This window comes from Corvus hawaiiensis, chromosome 4, assembly GCF_020740725.1.
Source record: "Corvus hawaiiensis isolate bCorHaw1 chromosome 4, bCorHaw1.pri.cur, whole genome shotgun sequence".
Classification (NCBI taxonomy): Eukaryota; Metazoa; Chordata; class Aves; order Passeriformes; family Corvidae; genus Corvus; species Corvus hawaiiensis.
In genome coordinates, this window is record NC_063216.1 from 37,728,468 (window position 1) to 37,749,686 (window position 21,219).

The 21,219-nt window shown below is 36.2% G+C and overlaps 1 protein-coding gene across 16 annotated transcripts in view; it reads left to right on the forward strand.

Moving 5' to 3' along the window:
• Positions 1–21,219, forward strand: part of MGAT4C (MGAT4 family member C) — a 337,651-nt gene that overhangs the window by 255,318 nt on the left and 61,114 nt on the right. For 9 of the 16 annotated variants that reach the window (XM_048301684.1, XM_048301691.1, XM_048301682.1 and 6 more), the window contains one exon: positions 5,687–5,747. The exons of the other annotated variants lie outside the window; for them this stretch is intronic. The gene's annotated coding sequence lies outside the window, so the exon portion shown is untranslated. The remainder of the gene's footprint in view (positions 1–5,686; positions 5,748–21,219) is intronic. 16 annotated transcript variants of the gene reach the window in all.

Below are 21,219 nucleotides of genomic sequence, written 5' to 3' on the forward strand. Positions count from 1 at the left end.
CCAAGTTGATCCATTGTATAAATGTAATATTCTGCATTAAGACCGATTTCTGTGAACAGCATGGACTATCCATGTATGTCTTTCATTTTCAGGTACTAAAATACATCTGAACTAGCTTTTTTTTCTTCAACAAAAACTAAAATCTAGTGATCTTTATCACATTTTTTCTTCTTTCTTATCTATTAAATTAAGTTACTAAGAGCAAATGTTGTAGAAAGAAATCATAAGGTGACGAAGATAATCAGAGCATGCCAGTTTATCATAAACTTTTCTTCTCACAGATTTTTATGAGAGGAATAATGTGATATATTCCTCCAAACTTATGCTGAGTTTTGGTGGGATTTTTTTGTTTTTGTTGGGTGGGTGGGGTTTTTTGTTTAGGTTTTTATTTGTTTTGGTTTTTTCTTTATTTTTTTCTAGTGGGGCATCAGAAGAAAAGAGGTTGTAAACACCTGAGCGGTGAAATCACAAAATCTCAAAACATTATTGTAGAACAACTTTTCATACTTCTTGTACCTTGATTTGTTCAGTCTTCATGACTGTATCATAAGACCTAGCACAAGTCTACATTTTCCAGGGTGCCGAGAACAGAAATGGCCCCACAGATCTTTAAGGGTTACCCACACCATGTTTCCAAATGATACTCAAGAAACAGGAGCTTCAGTTTGACTTCTGCAAAACTGAGTAACTCAAAATCAGGTCAGTCCTCAAAACTTTGCCTTAAATTTGTCAGTCAGCCAACATGACAATATTGTTGCAGGTACTTTTTTGCTTCTTTATTTTGCCTTATAATATCCCATTAAGACCAATTTTTTCCAATTGTCTGATGTCTTTCAGCACTACGCAACTTAAGGAATCTCAAAGTAGATTTCTACCACCTTCCTGGAGATTATTACTGCTTAGCCCTACTCTATAGAACCTGACATAGCTTCCACATCTTTTTCTCCATCTACTAATAGAATTCCAAATTCTATTGCAAAAGCAGAAAAGTGAACATAAAAGCTGAAATGCAAATATACAACTAACTGTATGTACTACTAAAAACCAAAATAGGCAACTTCCTTTAAGTGTTCCAAAAGCCAGCTCTAATTTTTTCTTTCTATGAGATGTTTCCTACACATTTCATTTACATACTACTTCAACAAGTTAAAAAGATAGAAAAGATTTTAAAAGTTTGCTTTTTTCCACATATATGCTACTACAGAAGGTGTTTGGCCCTGATCTAATGATTAATTTACTAGAATTAACATGAATTTTTTTTTCTTTTTGCATATTTGTAAGTGGATGACACAAGAAAATAAACACCTTCATTTTGTTGATGTTTTGTGTAAGCCAATGACACTTAGCTTTGGAAATGAAAACCACAATTCATTGACACTTACTATAGGTCGGAAAATGCAAAAACATAACTTCTCATACCGAAAGCATCACAAATCCTTCATCACACCCGTGCAAGCAAGAAGGCAAGGAAATAATCTCAGTTTTCAGGACACGATGGTGAAGTAGCACCTTGCTGAACCATTGATTAGAGTTTAGATTTCTGGTTTGACTTTTTGGATATTTAGAGTTGAGATGATTCTGCCTTACACTTTCAAGTTGTCCTATGTAATAGAACTCCTACTCATGGTTGGCTAGTAACAAGTGAAGATGATGGGGTTTTTCATTAACATTTCCTATTTTCTATTTATTATATATTAATTATATATATAATATACATATTTAATTTCTCTTCCTATCTTAACTATCATCTTAAGATGGTAGAACAGTCAAATCATCAGTGTCTTCTCCTCTACATTTTTTTCTTTTTGGACATGGTCCTTTAAGGACTGTAATTAATGCACAGTTTTATGCTTTTTCTTTTCATCTCAAAGTTTAAATGAAAGCTACCTCACAACTTGTAAATTATTGACTTTCTAATTTCCTTTCCTCCTTATAACTTTTCTTCTTGGTCTCTGAAAATGCTTTTAATTTCCTATAATAATTCCAGCAAGGTTATTTCCTTTTTTCCAAAATTTTTTAAGCTAATTTATGAGATTGCCATATTATGCTTAGGTAGGAAATCTGGAGGTACTAGAATGTCAGTTGAATGTCTTCTTGACCTTACTACTTACATTTCACAGTACTGTTGTTATCTACTGCAGAAAGAATACCTTACCAGACCCTGCTGCTATGGCACCACACAGACAAGAGTCTTAATGGATAGCCCTAGTTTTCTCTGGTATTTAGAGGCTGTACAACACCTGGCCCTTATTCCTTCAAGTATGGGAGAAAGTGTGGGAAAAATTTTCACTAACGTCCTAGTCTTCTCTGGAGTGCTCCAATCATAAGGATAGTTCTTCAAGGTACCAGGAATTGATCCTGTTGGTAGCTTCTCTTAACAATGGAAATAAAAAAAAAAGAGAGAAGAGCTGGGTTTGGTTCATTTGCTGATATTTAACAGAGGAGGAGGGAAACAATCAAATTGAATTGCATGAAACTGTGCACTTAAATAAAACCTTTTGTGTCTGAAACATTAAGGAGACAGAAGCACAACATTTACTAAGTCAACAGTAACAGCAGGAATTAGCGTTACATTAGAATTAGTGTGACATCCATATTTGAAGCTTGTGTTGGATTCGGTTTTCTGCAATTCTGTAGTTATTTACCCTCGCTTGTCAAAAAATCTTTATATTCATAATTTAAAGAAATACAACCTGTTAATGTGTTTAAAATGAAGAATGCTTTTAAATGTTTTGCTAGGCTGAGGTCAAAATATTGAGCACATATTACTGGAAAGGTGTTCTCTGTCAGACTGACATCTGATGGAACAAAGAAAATGCTTTTCCTGTGTTTTTATAGTGGGTCTAAGAAAAAATTGCATGGAAAGCAAATACCTTAAATACTCTTCAGCTCTTCTGAAATATCCTTTGCAGAAATAATAGACTAAATGTTTAGAAATCAAATGTAGATGAAGTCAGGCGTGACTCCAGGTTCTTTATTTCTTTAATTATGGAATGCATAAAGCTTAGTAAAATGCAAAGAGGTTTTCTTAATATGAAAAAAAAAATTAAAGTTACTAATGTCTGGTCCATCTGAATGAGGTCTATCACCTCACTATCTTTTTGACATTACTACATTTGAAATCAAATATACACTTAAAAATTTTAAACTGCATTGAAATTGCTAACAAGACAAATAATTTCAGACATGTCTTTGATGGACTTTAGCATAAGTTTTCACTTAGAAACAAGCATTTATAAGCTGATGTGACGGCAGAGTACAAGATGCCCTTTACCCTTTTAATTGGCAGGGTTTTTTCTTATTTCTAAGAAAATTCAAGAAAGTAAGGATAGAACAATAGGAATGTCAGTGCTTTCAGAATAGCATTGAAATGCAAACATTAATTTCATTCAGATTAGATCATTTGCATGCAAACAGTTCAGACTTTAAGCTTATCTCATTACTCTCTCAAGCTTGTGATTTCTCTCCCTTTTACAGGTGCGTTTACATTTAATAAGATAACTCCCTTCATTGTATATGAAATGTGTGACCACTACATGGTTTTGGCATGATAGTAAATTGTTAATAACCATTTTTCTTGTTGTGTTCCAACACAGTCTTCTTAATTTGCCCCACTTGAAATAGGATATGTGGCAACTAGTCACATACCAGGATTTTGTTTCAGTTTCTTCTGAATATTTTCCTCCATTCCTCATCAGTGTTTTTTTTTCCAAATTGGATACTTTATTAGTGATCACCTGTAGTCCTTTTTGTCAGCAATATTTAATTGAATTAATTATTTTAAATAAAGACATTCTTTCATTCACATAGATTATATGGAGTTTTTATAGTCTGTCATCTGGTCTTCAAAATATGAGATGCAGAATTTTTTTACACTTCCCCGTATCAAAACCTTCACACCTTGCACAAATTTCTAGTCTTATAACTAGATGTAAATACCTTGTAGATGACCCCTAAGCTTTGGACTTTGGAATCACTCAGAGGCCAAGATATGCTGAAGTAGAGACTTTATGGTGGCTGTGAGATGACAGAAAAACTGGACCCAAAGAGGAAATTCTAGCCTCAACAATTTTCCCACAGAGTCATATCATGGATAGTGAAAGAAAATAGCATCTAGGAAGAGGGAGACAAACAGTCCTGATATACAAGTTTTTCAGTCTCTCAGAACTCTCTCAAGCCCTGTCCAGTCTGCCACAAACAGAAGGGAGAGAGGGAAGGTCATCAGCAAAAAGTGAAAATATCTTGAAAGTTTGTGATTTCTTCAGACTGTTGATAGCTTAAGAATTTCCCTGTGGAATGGTACACAGATGTTAAGGCAGAGTGGGAAGAGTGTGCACATGCCCTCAGCATGTGTCCTCAAGCCCTAAGTAGTGCTGAGTTTTGTTTGATTGCTGGCAGTTGATGGGGAGTAAAATGGAAGAAAATGGGTAGAGAACATTTCAGTTGTGGAAATTATCTACGCAGAGCTCTGGATGAATGGGGAAGAAAAGGACAGATCTTCCCTGGTCTCTGTGTTTATAGTGGCAGGTGCCTCTTTGTGTTAACTTTCTTTTGATGACTGGTAGGGCTCTTTGTCTGGGCTGCTACAGTGCAAGGTAATTGTTTATTGAATCTGCCTTTCATGCTGAGGACAACAATGCTTAAATAACTAGAGGCATTTAATCTTTCAAATAAAATAAGGCCACAGTTACAAGGAACATCCAAGAAAAGTAGGTAATTTTTTTGGTATTCCTAGAAGATGTTTGAGATAATTTATCAAATATAAGAGATTCACTTAGCTGTTGGGTTGTATCTATTAATGCTTTATATCCTGCCATTGATCATATTTTAAAAGTTTTAGAGATCAAAAGTAGGTCAAGCTAATTTTTTAAACTTATTTCTACAGGAGTCAAAATATGAATGACAGTAAGGAAAGCAAAACAGCAATAGAGGTCACAGTCACCATTCATCCAAGGAAGCATATAAATTGGAACCAGATACAGAATAACAGATCTAAGGACAGAATTTCTGATTCACACATACATATAGAACAAAAGATAACAATTTATGTCAAGAGCATTAGCTAGTCACTTTTTCATTATCACTGAAATATTTTCTGCTAAGAGTTTTCCCTGGGAGGATGTCCTGTCTATGTTCTGAGTTAGCAAGAAAAGAAGGATGCTTCTATGGTTTGAGTTATTTTCTAGGACTTGGCCTATATGCCTTCAACTATCCATTTTCTTACAATTTTTTGATGTGAATTTGTATAGCTTCCATGCACATCAAGACCCATCTTTAAAAAGAAATAGTTAGACTTATAAGAGTACTATGAGGCTAATAATATGAAGTATATTTATATATTTACAGAAATAGATATTCAAGTATTCATGTAAACAAGAAGGACTTTATATTTGCATGCACATACACAATATATTCATATTTATATTTACATAGATATTATGATTGTGTATTTATAAAGATATGTATTTATATATTACCTATTTAATAATATTTTTCACTGTGAATATAACACCTTATTTATATAAAATAATAAATATATGAAACAACATGTACTAAAAAGCATATGTTCCTAATCTGATTGTCCATAAGTAATAACTTGCCTGTGGGAGTTTAAAACAGGATTACAAAGAAGAACAGTTAATATTAATTTCTGATTTTCTTATGAAGATTCTTTTCTGCTTTGCAGTTTACAATGGGAATGGTTTCAAATATATTGTCAATTTTGCTAATGAAGTCATCTTAATAAGGTACTGTGTGAAACTTTATTATTAACCCAAATATATTCTTCTGTTAGATTTTCATTCATTATGCCCTGCTCTAATAGACCTGTTAATAACATAAGAAAATCCATTTCTAAAGGCTAGAATGCAATGTTATTTTTTTATCTTAATGAGTTAAATTCATATTAAGTCAGACAAAAAATATAAGTGAAAATTATTTGTTAATGCCATTAATTTCTGATTGGACACACCATGATAGATTGCAATGTAATGTATACCTGAAATATTAAAAATCACTAAAAACATGAAATGCAACAATCTAACAATTTTAAGAACTTCCCCTGAAGCTTATAATTATCTGTGATTGTATCATCAAATGGCACTCTATATCAGCTCTTAATGAATATTTTTACTAAAAATATAATCAGTATTTTAGCTGGTTTCTTCTTTGTTCTGTTAGATACCTGTCCTAAATTCCCCCTGGATAGCAAATTCAAAGACTTCCTTAATTTCCCCTGCATAAAGAGAAATGTTCCCTTAGGTTTATTGAATTAAAAATAATCTATTAATTTGAAATCACCTATTTTCCACAGTGATTATAATGTGATACTTTTACTATTATAAAATTATCTTGAAATTCTGAATCTGATTTTTTAATTCCTGATGCATGCTTTTTCTAATTCTTATTGAATTGGTTGCATTTTGTCTCAGTTTTGGAGGCAAAACTTCAGGAGGAAACACTCTGCAATGAGTGTCTCCGCCAAAGGGAAAAGGGCCTCCCCTTTTCCTCCACCAATAAGACAAGTGGGTCACAGCAAGTGAGAGCGGAAAAAAGCCAAACTGTTTATTAACAACAAACAAAAACAGGGATAAACAGGGAAAAAAACCCCTCAAAATAAAACAAGTTCCCGGAGAGGGAATAGAGACGTGGGCTCGGACCAGCTGCGGCCACCAGCAGCCTCCCCAGACTGGAGAGGAGGGAAGGGAGGCAGTGAGGCAAGGGGAGAAGGAAAGGGAAAAAGAACAAGATAAACCAACAGAACCTTTTTCCCCCTAGCTGGAACACAAAGGAACCCCAAAGAGCAGCACAGCGCTCCTGGCTCACTCCCTCCCGAGCCCGGCCGAGTCCCCGAGCCGCCGGGCCCAGCCGTTCAACTGCCCCACACTTGGGTCCATCCTAAAGAAACAGTGTCCTTGGGCATTGAGCGGATGGTTAAAGAATAAAGCAGCTTCATAACATCACCCCAGGACAGATTATAAACTGATACTGTTACTATTATTAGAAATAATTTGAATTTTTGAATCTGATTTTTTAATTCCTGATGCATGCTTTTTCTATCTCTTTTTGAATTGGTTGCATTTATTTTGCAAACCATATTTATGTGAAACCCCTCCCATGGAGTAATGCTGGTATCTCTTCCCAAAACTGCAGAAAAAAAAAATCTTTCTTTCACTCATTACAGAATTATATATACACATTTATTTCTGCCATACGAGAGAGAGTGTTTTCTTCATGTGCTCCCTTTCCCAGATTCTATTAAGTGTTCCTGGACATCCTTTAATACTTCTGTGTAAAATGATGACTTAGAATTTACTAATTCAAAGTATAAACTTGTAAGAAGCCAAGAGATAAGGCTTTGATTTAGAAGCATAGAAAAAATGTGTAGTTGGAAGGGATCCACAAGGATCATTGAGTCCTACTCCTGCCCCTACACAGGACACACCAAGAGTCACACCATGTGCCTGAGAGCATTGTCCAAATGCTTCTTGAAATCTGTCAGGATGGTGCTGTAACCACTTCCCTTGGGGAGCCTATTCCAGAGCCCGACCACCCTCTGGGTGAGAAACCTTTTTCTAATATCCAACCTAAACCTCCCCTGAAGGAACTTCATGGCTCTCCTTTGAGTCCTGTCACAAGTCACACGAGTGAAGACATTTGTACCCACTTTGTGAGGATGTTGAAGACCACAATGAGCCCTCAGTCTCCTCCAGGCTGAACAAAACAAGTGTCCTCAGCTGCTCCCCATACACCTTCCCCTTCAAACCCTTCACCATCCTCATGGCACTCCTTTGGATGCCCTCTAAGAGCTTAATGTCTTTTTTACATTGTGGAACCCAAAACTGCCCCCAGCACATGAGGTGAGGCCGCCCCAGTGCAGAGCAGAGCAGGACAATCCCCTCCCTTGCCCAGCTGGCGATGCTGTGCCTGATGCGTCCCAGGACACCCCAGGTTGGCCCTCCTGGCTGCCAGGGCACTGCTGGCTCGTGTTCAGCTTGCCACTGACCAGGACCCGCAAGTCTCTTTCAACAGTGTTGCTCTCCAGCCTCTCATTCCCCAGTTTATACACACAACCAGAACTGCCCCATTCCAGGTGACACAACCAGGATTGTCTCATTCCAGGTGCAGTATCTGGCACTTGCTCTCATTAAATGACATATGGCGGGTGACTTCCTGTCTCTCTACTTTATTGAAGTCTCTCTGCAGGGCCTCTCTGCCCTTAAGGGAATTGACAGCCTCTCCCAGTTTAGTGTTGTTGACAAATTTAGTTCATATTACTTTGAGTCCCACATCCAGGTTGTTAATGAAGATGTTGAATTGCACAGAGCTGAGGATGGACCCCTCTGGAACCCCTCTAGTGACCGGATGCTAGCCTGATGTCACCTCATTCACCACAAGTCTTTGTGCATGATCTGTGAATCAGTTGCTCACTCATCACATAACCTGGTTATCCAGCTGTGTGCTGGACTTTTTGTCCAGAAGGACACTGTGAGAGACACTATCAAAATCTTTGCTGAAGTCCAAAAGGATTACATCTACTGACTTTCCTAGATCAGCTAGGTGGGATGCCCTGTCACAGGAAGAAACCAGGTTCCACAGGCAGGACTTTCCCCTCATGAAGCCATGCTGGCTGTGACCGATGACTGCTTTGTCCTCAAGGTGTTTTTTAATACCTCCCAGAATAATGTTTAGCATAATTTTACTGGGCACTGAAGTGAGGCTCACAAGCCTGTAGTTTCTGATGTCCTTCTTCTTGCCTTTTAAAAGGAGGACAATGTTCACCAGCTTCCAGTCAGCTGGGACCTCTTCAGCTTCCCAAGACCACTCAAAAATAATTGAGAGAAGTTCTGTGATGATATCAGGTAGATTTTTGAGGATTCTTGGATGAATCCCAGCAGGCCCCATAAATTTGTAGGGATCCAGCTGTTATATCTTCTTTGAAATAATATTTCACAGACAACAAACAAAAGGTTTGCTTTTTGATTTTGTTTGGATTTTTTTGTATACTCAACATACTTATTTTCATCCTATTACTCTGGTTATGCATTCAGACATTTGTTCCCTGCTGAACTAAATGATGCATATTTTTGACTTTATTATTTCCTTATTATCAGAAATAAATTTACCTATCATTTAAAGATAATGTTCTAAATCATCGAGGCAAATGCATATTCAGCCTGGAGATGTTTCGCCTTCAAAATCCGGAAATATCAAAGATTGCCTCCTTTATAATTTTCGGGTATTGCAGTACCATTACCCAAAAATATCTTTTCCTGACATTTCAGTCTATCTTACAGGTTATAGTCTTCAAGAAACCTGCACACTCAGACTAAAGTGGCTGCGATTCTGCAGTGGCCAAGTGGCTTGACAATTAAACTTGTAGTTTACTAACGACAGAATGTCTCACGTGTTTGTTGACCTGCATCAATAGCCTGTCTTGTGGCCTGTGACTATGAATTAGCTCTCTGTGCTGAGCATTTTCTCAAATTTTATTTCAGGAAATAAAAAATTCTTTACATCCAGCAATAATCATTCCCACGTAGAAAGCCAAATATCTATGGCAGAACAACGGTCAGATATCACATAGCTGTTCTGGTGCGAATCACTTACTTCAGAGCAACAAGTTTATTTCTTTCCTTAAATAGCCCAAGTCCTGCCAACCCTCTAAAAAGTTCGACTTTGAACTCAAAAGTAAACCGGTGGGTAGGATTAGAAGACACAGGAAAAGGACGGGGGCTGGAACACGGAATATTTAGAGCATAAATAGAACTGTTACCCTGCTGTGTGCTTTTGAAGCACTGCATACACATCACACCCTCACAAAATACCTGGGATGTGGATCTTTTAAGTTAGTGAATGCACATTGTTTTATAAGAGAGAAAGGACTGTGAGGCATGAAATAAGGACTAAGCTTCATGATAAATGATACTCTGTTATCAGCAATTATTGATTTTGACACTATCAGTGAAGAAATTCTTTATCAAAGGATAAGAAAAAAATGATAAAATAGTGACCTTAAATGCTCCTTCTGGAAAAACAGAAAATGAAACGTAAGGTATTTTGTGAAAAGAAGTTGAAATACAAAGTATTTTATGAAGAACATTAACAAATAAGAGGTTGTATGCCTCACTGAAACATTCAACTGACTGTTGGTGCCTGCAATGTGGAAGCATTAAAAACACTTCCATATAAAGCCAATTATAATTAATGAGTGTTGTTGTAATAGGAAGAATAAGGAGAATAATTAAACATATACAAAGTTATGGCTTTAAAGAGAAATGTGTTTCATAAACTTAGAGTTTATCAGCAATCTCAAATGAGGTAGGCTATTTGTTGCTATCAAGCATTTTAATCGTGCATTTACTGGTTTCTGACATTACAGTAATATCAAGAACAAGATGAACCTCAGGGGAAGTTTATGCTCAGACCACTGACTTAGAAAAATGTTTTAAAAAAACTTGCTGTGATAGGGAGGCAAGGGAAACAGATGAGCTACAGGTAAAATTCAGAACCTTTGTGAAAGCTAAAATACAGAAAGGAATATTAAGATGAAAGTAAGGGTTTAGAAGACTACAGTGGAGATTTCAGATGCTGCTGATATCTTATGTGACATGTTCAGGCATATACTGAAAAGAGACACCAGTAACCATGAAAATGAAGAGGGGGATTTTTTGAGGATACAGTTCTACAGCTTCCTGTCCATAAAATGAATTGCATGCTGCATGTTTACAGAATCAGTCATGTCCTGAGGAATGTGAAAAAAAAAAAGAGGCCAAAAATGAGAGACTGGTAAGATATCTCAAAAAAATATATTTTATGGTTTGGTATAGAAAAAGAAGATAGAATGAGATACTAATGATTTGGGAGGGGTTTGTAGGAGTCTCAATATAAAGAAGAGTGACTATCAAATATGAGTGAATTTCCCAAACACAAAAATTACAAACTTTTAAGTCACAAAAATTGTAATTCCAGAAACATAGGACATATACAAATAGAAGCTTTGAGCTAACATTTTCAGATGCTGATCTGATTTGTGAGTAGGGAGTAAAAAAATTGAAGAAACTTAAAAGTTAATGAGAACAAAAAGCTTAATATTTTACAGCATTCATGATAAATTATTTAAGGCAGGAAAGGATAAACCAATGTTTTGCCCTTTAGTTCTGTATTTTGAAATCCTGAAAGTAAATATAAAAAACTTGAAGTTTTGCAAAAATATGATGTAAAACCACTGCAAAGCATCTTACCTCAGTGCAGTCAATAGAATGATATTTATATATCTATATTATAAAAAGGGATTATAGGACAGAATATTATTTGCAACACCCAGTAATCTGTTCTATTCACTCTACAGTAATTATCTACAGTAGATGGCACCAATTTGGAAAGTTTAAATATCTTTGAGTACTATTTATTACTAACAACTTAATAAGAAAGCATGACTATAGTAGAAATTTACTTTATTATCCTGCAGACAATTTTTAGGTTAAAAAACACTATACACTATAACACTACAATGCTACAATGTCATTATCTATAAGAAAAGAGAACTTAATAAATAGAAAGACAACTATAAACTACTTAAAAATATTAAGAATACAGAGGCAATTTTTTAAAACAGAGAAAAATGATAAATGAAAATGATCTAAAGAATTCAGAGCTCTTTGAAAAACTAAATAGAGCAAAGCAGTGAAATGCCTACAATATGATTTGTCAGGGCCTGCAGTTAAGAGTGACAAAAGCTAGACTAGCTAATTATTTAATTGAAGAGCATTCCTCTTTTTCTCCCTCAGGGGAAGGGAGGGCAGGACTTTGAACAGGAGTAGAAAACTCTTGACGTGGATTAGCAGAAGGGAGGGCACAATTATGACAGAACCTGAGATCCTCCAGAGCTTAATGGCATCTAATATAAAGACGCTTTCAGAAAGAAGGAGCAGTTTGGATGCATGGAGCTCCTTTGTAGGACAGATGACAAACTGCTTGACAGCTTGTGTGGTAGAGTAAGAGAAGAGGGGAATGGCAAATACTCTGCCTGGGAAGGAATAACAGCTTCCTTTCTTTCTATCTGGAAAGAATAACATTCTTGCCAGATAATAGGACTGGCTGGGGAGAAGCTCTGCTGAAAAGTCCCTGATGCATGTGGCAGAGAGAAAGCTCAATATGAGCTAGCTGTGCTCCCTGATAGCATAAAAGACCAATGGCATCCTAGACTGCCTTAATTATCTTCTTTTAATAGATATTCTTTGACATAATAGTAATAATAATAATAATAATAATAATATAAAATGCCCAGATTTCAGGCCTCCTCACTACAAAAAATAAATTGACAGACTGAGTGAGTTCAGTGAAGCCACCAAAACCATCAAGCAGTTGGGACATCTGACCTGAAAGGATAAAGTTGAGGGTCTGACATTGGTGTTGTCTGGAGTGAAAGGTTTTGAAAGGATGTAACAGTGGCTCTCCATGAAAGTGGATGAGGAAACAGAGCCTCCACAGTGCATGGTGGGAGGACAAGAGACAATGGGTATAAAAGAATCGAGGGAGGCTCCTACTGGATGTGAAGAGAAACTCTTCCTGTCAAGCAATGAAACAGATTCCACAGAGAGGTGAGCAGTCAACACCCAACTGGATACAGCCCTAAGCAGCCTGGTCTGACCTCAGAGCTGACCCTTCTTTGAGCAATAGATGGGATTAGGGACTATGTGAGGACACCTGATGCCTGAATTATCCTAGAAATAGTCTCTACATATGAACTTTATTCTGCTTCCATTTTGCTTCCATACTTTTTGAGGAAGAATCCTAGGGAGAAAATAGTAACATTTCCAAAAAATCACTTAGGGTGATGCTTAAAGATTTTTAGTTTTTTATATATTTTTCATATATTTGTAACTTCGTAGATTGTTAATATGTAGTTATTACTTCTAGTACTTTTCCTGCCCTCTCCCATAGTTTAACAAACCATTACTAATACTTTCTTGAAATTCTGTTTAGTCTTGCCTTTAAGTCTAGCAAGGACATTTTGTTTTGCACCACACATCATACACAAAATAAAGCGTAGGGCTAAAAGATCGGGGGGGTAAGGGGGCAATGGGGAAAAACCTGGGGGGAAATTACCTAACCAACTGCTTTTCTAGTTGGACAATGTTTGTTAGATATACTAATTAACTAACCTTATAAAATTGTAGAAATACTGTATCACTGCATACCACCATATTGTGCACCTGAAAACTTTCAATTAAAGATTTGCTTCTATACTATCATTTCAGTACTGTTTGGAAAGGGTTTGTGTTTTATTTCAGGCAACAAATGAGGAGTGAGTTGGGTTTATTGCTGCACTTCTTGTTGTCAGGCCATGACTCCTGACCTAGGGAAATAAAAGTGTGGATTGCGACAGTGTTTCAGCTCCTTTCTTCTGGCTTTGGTTGTTCAGTTATGGAGGATTTTTTTACATTGTTTTAGTTTGGGTGTGGGGTTTTTTAGCGATTTTTGGCACTTACTCATTTTCATTTGGGTTGAAACCACAAGTTACTTAGCAGGTCATTGAATATTGTTAAATACTAGGAACAGGTCTGAAGAGTGAAACTCAGTTTTGACACATGGGGTTGAAAAGAGCTAAAGAGCAATTGGAAATACAAAAGGGAAGATAAGTGAAATAATTAAGAGAGGGCAACTGATGAAGTGCAACACTGATAATTGATAACCCATGGTATAGGAGTGAGACTCCAGACATGGAAAACTGATTTTCCAAAGTCATAGAGACATATGATCAATAAAATTCAGAGTAAGAATGTGGTAAGAGATTTTGTCTATGTTAAAGGTATTAACCTTAAGAGAACCTGGCATCAAGCTTTTAATAAATAAGAACAATGTGCATATCCTGAAAACAGAAAACTATCTGATTACAGTAGTGCATGCTTATGTACACATACACTCTTGCACATATAGAGTAAATAATTCTCTAGAACATTTCAGAATGATTGGTCTGTGCATGTATATTATATTTACAACCATGCTGTTGAAGTATTTTAGCACAAATTCTGTCGCTATGATGAAATATTTAGCTGGAGTGATGGCACTTGGTATACATCATTGGAGTAGCAGCTATTAGTGTTATGTAGTACATCATCAATGTGACAATTTTGAGAGGGCGTGTAATATATAACCAGAAAAGTCCCATTTGGACATCAATATGTGGCATTTACTGGTATTAATAATGCAGTGGGTTTAGTTTCACACAGCAAATAGACATAACTCTGATTCTAAACATCAGTGAAGTTCCTGTAAATAGTGCCACAGCAGCTTCTACCATGCGGTGACCTTCGTGATAAGAAATGATTCTCAGCCTACAGTCTATATATACTGATTACCACCACCCACACTGCTACGTGGGTGAAAAACCCACCATCAACACAAGAAAAAAAAAAAAAGTCAAAACCAAATAAGGCAAAATATTATAAAATGAAATCAAATACAAACAAAACTGGTCAGCCATTCCATCTGCAGAACAGTGTGGTATATGGTATGAATTATTCTGCGAGTAAAAAGGATCAGTGAGAGCAAAATGAACAGCCTTGAAAAATAAAAAAAACCCTTGATGGTTGTGGAAATCAACATACAACATAGATGATATACCTTCATTATTTAAACACCAAGTCATGAAAATAGGAGATTCCAAAATAAACTCAAAGTATTAAGGAAACTTCTCAGTCTGAGCATTCATTAGACTGTCAGTCACCCTCCCAGCACCAGAGACTTTCACTGCTGAGACCGAAGCCCCTTCGGCGGGGGCAGCTCCAGTGAGCCCACGGGTGCCCCTCTTGGCTCCCTGCACACCCCACTCACACAGTCAGACCAGGTTTCCTGACTGGTTTAACCCCAGGTTTTCCATAGCAAAGTCTGAGATGTCTCATTCCACAAAGCCATTTATTCACAGTGCAGTAACACAGAAACAGCCCGAGCTGGTGCCTCCGAGGAGAGACCCCCAACAAAGGAACCCTGGGCTTTTACACCCTCACAGTCTACCCAGGCTCAACTCTCACTTTTCCTCCTGAGGCCTCCCTTCCTGCTGTGTCTCCCAGTCTCCACCCACCTGGCTGGCACCACCTACTTTGTGCCATTTGTCGACCAAAAGGTTGGCACTTCATGGCCTCTTTTCTCGGGCTCCCACCCAGAGCTTAACCTGCATCTCAGTCTGCAGTTTGCTAATAGAGGCTACCTGCACCAGATGTATCCCTCAACAAAAGGAGTGGTGAATGTATCAGGATGGAGGGGTTTTCAGCCACTGGGAGCTGGCAGAAGGGGGTTTTACCCCTCGTGTGCCGACACAAAGAAGCCCGGAGGTCAACGCTGAAACCCCTCTGGAAGGCGGCACTCAGTGCCCAGCACACAATGAAAAAGGAGTAGAGCTCCTCACCCAAAGGGGCTGTATCTTCCTGTCACCGTTATGCAGGCATGCAGGGAAAGGGAAAGAAGTAAAGAGAGGGGACTCTCCGTATGTGCTCCACACAGGACTATTCCCGTAAAAAGACAGGGATGAAGTAGCCGATTGGTGGGGGGGTCCAGGGATCTTATACTGGGTATGGAGTAGGTGGGGAAAGGGATCTCAGCCAATGGGATAGGGACAAGCAGGTGGGGTTGAGAGCAAGGGAATCAACGGGAACAATGCATAGGAGGGACTCAGGGAAGGATTCAATGGGGCGTCGACGAACAGGGAACTTTCTAGAAGTAATACAAATTAAAGAAGGAAAACGAGTATACATAACTTCATACATAACACAGGGAGACAAAATATTAACCAATCGGGGAAAACATGCAAAAGAAAGAACAAGGGAATCATGGGTTCTCACCATGACTGAAGTTACATGCTAAACTTGAGTTACCGACCACCACAGCTGGTTGTCTGAGCTCTTTTCAGGAGAAGGAGTGGCTGGAGCCACCTGCACTGCCACATTAGGATATAATTTTTGTTCCTTAAAACTGCATATATTTTGTGGTATCGATTAAAACTGATATTCTTTTTCTTTAACCATAAAAACTTATGTTTGCTTATCTCAGTTATTTCTGAAATTTAAACTTTAAAAATGGTCTGAGTATTGAGTTTAGTATTACAAATATATTGTCAAATCAGCACTGCATCTGAGAATCTTTACTACTCAGTCTTACCTCTGAAAAAGAGCATCAGGCTTACAAAATCATGGAATAACTCTAGTGGGAAGGGACCCACAAAGATCATCAAGATCCCTGTTATTCACAGGACTATCTACAAATAAATTTTCCAGAAATATTAAGGAAACAGCTAACATAGAAGTCTAGTCAGTCCAAAGAAAATGTAAGGCTTCTAGATACAAAGAAAATAGTCTTTGAGTCTTTGACCACAAATATATCCCAAAATACTTCCGGTGTTAATATTATGTTCCTCCTTAAAGCAATATAAATTTTTCTTATGTTACTGTGTACATTGTTTTTTACTCTTGATTTAAAACATGGTACCATAGCTGTAACTGTAGAAATTAACGTATTATAGAACTATAACCCAGCAACATTTAAATGAGCAATGGCTGAGGTGGAATCTAATAGCAAGTGAAGACAATGCACAACAGCCTTGCACTTGTTCAGCACATCTCCTAAGCATCTAGTCCACAGATCTTCCATAAGTCCTATGCCTCAAATACCTCTTCCACCTTAATACTGTTTGTACCTCCATCATCTGTACAAAACAATAGCAGCAACAAAACCCAACAACAAAACAAATGTATTTTTTACCACTGTATTTTGAGTTATATCTGATGGTAAAATTCAGTTCTAATAGCCTTACTTGAAGGATTTCAGTGATTTTTAGTAGATTTGTGTCATGCTCTAAAGACCTATCATTTCTTGATTGGAGCTTAAAATTTTAAAACCAAGGTTTTTCAGCATTGAATCTAAATTTCCTTCTTCCTGTTAAAAAAGTTTCCTACTGAAGATGGCTTCAGCATTTGTTCCTTACATTTGGGCATTCTTGAACGAAACAGGACAGGCAGCCATTTAGCTGAATATATGAACCCAGTACTGAATGTTCTGCAGTGTAATTCTTTCCTTGACTAATAAACTGGTGACTTCATTAAGCAACACGTTACACAATGCATGTGTTGCACTCTGTACTGACAATAAAGTTTTCTGATGGCTAGCAATGTTCCATATCTAATTTTACCCTTAGAGACTACCTACAGATTGCTCATTTACATATTTGTACCTCCAACTGTAAAGCTTACTTTCTGATAAATTATCAGTTAAATGTGTCGGAGAAAGCAGGCATAAAAAATATGTGAAAGATGAGTGAAGAAAATACATCGAAAGTTCACATGAATAACATTAAAAGGTTTTGCATAATGTTTATTAAAATATTCTCACATCTTTCATATAATTTTTTAACCTTCAGTATTATCTAGCTGGAATGTGTCCCATTTGGAAGACATGCAAAAACATTGTATGAATACGAATTTAAGAAATGTGCAAATTTTAGCATTATGCATATTTGTAATTTCTTGTCCTTTGCCATTATGCTAAAGGAAAATATGCATTTTAATGTTTTTAACAAAATAACAAAGATAATTCTTACTAATCAGAAGAAGGCGTTCACTCTAAACTGATATTTACGTATTCTTCATGTTATCAGTTTGACTTGATAACAACCATAATGATACAAATAAATAGATTCCAGGTACCTAAATGCACAGATCACTTTAAATGAGTTTCGGTTAAGAACTAAATTTAAAAAAATGGTTATTTCATGTAATTACATGTGACTTTTAATCCTAGGTATTTTTAAGAAATGAAGGTTGAAAGCAAATGTGTTATTTTTTGCTCTATTTCAATTTGAAGGTTTTTTTGATTGGTTTTGTTTTTACTCTTTAACCTAAAATTATTTATAATAAAAACTATGTCCCATCCGATAGCACAACAAGGAAAATGACCAAACACTGACACACAATTAGGTGCTTATTTCAATGTCATTTACCAGCTATTTCACATCAGTGAACGGAGACTTTGATTTTTGGAAAATAAATGGTGATTTATAGTGTAGTTAAATAAATACAGTTCAACAATTGTCTAGCTAATAAATCATGAAGAACCCTTTTTTAACTATTTCTTTTATTCTTTAATTATTGATGGTCATGTCTTCTGTTGTAATATCCTTCTAAAACACTGTTAAATATGATGTAAAATAATGTCATATTATTGAGACAATAAATAGTAAGTGCCATCAAAATAGCTCAGAATATATTAATGCCTTTATGTTTCTTTGTTTGTTACCAAATGCCAGTCTGCTCTGCCCTTGTCTGGTCTATTTCTACTTTTCTTTCCTGTTCCGATCTCCCACCCTCAAATATTTCAACTACTGTACAGGTTTGACCTATCTCTTTTCAAATGATGTGCTACTCCTAATATTAATGAAAAATAATTAATTTTAACTTCTGTACAACTCACGTATTGCAGCTCTGGTATTTGAGTCTGATGAAAAACTCCTTTCCTTGCGCCCTTTTTTTCCTGCTGCTCATCATTGCTTCCTTAGATATCAGAGCTACTCTCCTCTGAATGCATTAGTCACTCATGAATAATGGCATAAAAGCTTGTCAATGCTGTAGAAGAAGAGACCTTTATTACACTTTTCTAACAACCATTAATATTTCTAATACTCAGCAGTTTTCTGATTTTCTTTTGTGAAAGGATGAATCATGACTACATGGCAAAATGGCATGGGGTCTGCAACTATTACTGCTTTAATTAATGTAGCTGAAATGCAAAGAAGCAGAAAAATATATTTCCTCTGTGTCTGATGGGAAATTTCTAGGTTTTCAACACCTCTTATCTGCTTTCATTGAGTTCATAAACCCTAATTAGAGCAAAAGTCTAGCGTGATGGTCACATCATTTTTCCTGATCCCTGTGTCTGAAGGACAGCAAGACTGCACAAATATCAAATTATATCCTTCTTCATGGGAAATATCATCAGAATTATTTTTCCCATAGTAACAAAAAAGAAAATTTAAAAATAATTACTGCCCTAGTTCTTCTTCATAAGGCTGTATAAGGGGTTATACTTAAAAGGCGTGGTCCATAGATGCTGAAATTCATGGTGGAAGGCAGCGAGGGTGGGGAGGAGGAAAGAAAAGTAGCAAAGCTAGTATTTCCTTGTAATCTAATGACTCATTCAGAATAGAAATGTATACTCCCAAAGTGACTTGCGGATTTTTCTCTAAGGATACATAGCACAAATAGGAAGAGATGACAGTGATCCAAATGTATTGTCTTAACAAAAACCTTGATACGCTTTATGTACTACATGTACTCATTGACCGCACTCTGATTAATTCATTGAAAACTTGTATTTAGTGTTTTCTCATTAAATATTAAGGCAATCTTAAAGTCTTACTATACTTGGAAGGCAGTCAGTCAGATTTTCTACCATGAAGGATCAATTCAGTCTTGTTGAGGAGAACTCTGAAGCTACATGCAAGGAAATGTAATTTGACTCTAAAAAAGCTTCTCAGAGAAATTAATACAGAGGTACTTTGCAGACAACTTAAGCCTTCAGGCGCATGACCAGAACAGCTTGTCCATGAATGATATAAAAGTGTCTACTTTACCTTTCCCAGCAGCAGTAGTCAATATGACTGCCTCCCAGGCAAAAGATTGTACTAACGTGCCTGAAGGCAGGTCAATACAGACAGACATATGTCTATAAAAATCTAAACTCAAAGTGTTCATGTTCTAGCAAGAAACTATTTCAGAATACATCAAGAGAGAGAATATATCTAAAGCAAATTTGTTAGCATATAACTTCTCTGAGGCTTAATAGATCAATAAACAGTTTTCTACTGTCACTTATAATGTGTATAACAACGTCAGAAGTGTACATCCATAAAATTTTTAGTAATTTAAAACTAAATTTAAATTCCTTTTTAAGCCTCAAAAAATTTGAAAAGTAGCAAAAATAGATCAATAACAAAAACTGACACCTTCGCTTTATAAAGTGTTGTCAGGTATGGTATAAGCTCTACAAAACAAGAGTTTAAAAAAAAGTGTAAGAAATGATCAAGCTTATTGATACCATTATTCTTGCAGTTATCCCTTCTCCCTTTCTCCACCATGCTCTGGGTAGAGTGGGGGGAAAGAAAAAGGAAGTAAATAAGCACTTCCTAAGAGCTCTTGTATTCCACTTCCACTGCTCATAAAGACAATTGTTGTCATTTAAGGTAATGCACCTTGTAACCCCATATTTCTACAAGCCATTATGTAAAAGATAGATAAATATTTTTAATAGAGAAGACAAATATCCAGGTATATTTCCAGTATACTTTTCATTTATAGCTGGTAGTAACTGAACTGGGTTTTAAAATCATTATTTTTCAAACAGCAATCCTTCATTTTGTAAATATTTTTTTTTCTATAGAAATAAATGCTATATATTTATATCCCATCAGGCATCTTGTCTTGAAAAATATAATGTAAATTAAGGTATGTCACTTCAGGAGAAGCCTCATGGGAGACACACAAAAAAACAACAAGCAGTAAAAATAGAGAGATTTTTTAGTATTTCAGTTTCCCATAGCAACACACCTTTTGGCCCACTTTAAAATATTTTTTCCATTTTTACCTGATTTTTGATTTTCAAAACTAAGCAAGAAAAGGAAATAATCATTACTGAGACCTATCTGAAACTTGATTCCTAAAAGGATTGACTGAACACAAAGGTGCACGGAGCGGGGTTGCGTAAAGCCTAGAGCAAGTTTTGTGTATGTATAAAAATGTAATGGCAGTATCTATGTCTACTTTGTTTTGGCGTTTTTTAAAAATTATCATACATGCCTTATATAATCATATATAACTTTATCAATACTAAAAAAAACCCACAGAAAGTAAAGATAGATCAGGTAGATCTAAATATACTGTAACTATGTCACTAAATGTTAAAATGTACAACAATGAAAAAAAGTTTGTTTGGTCTCCTAGACTAGTTTCATTGTAATAGACAATTGAGTCAACATAGAGTTGCTCAATTTTTTCTCCAATGAAATTAACTGGGATCTAACACATCAGTTGAAAATGTATTTCTGGGAAACTGGAAGAAATTTTCAACTGTCACTGAACTGAAAATTGAAGAAAAAATTACCACAAGAAATGTTTTGTAATGGTATTGTCCCTTTCTGACTTCCCTTGTGAGCCTGTCTTCAGAGAGAATTGC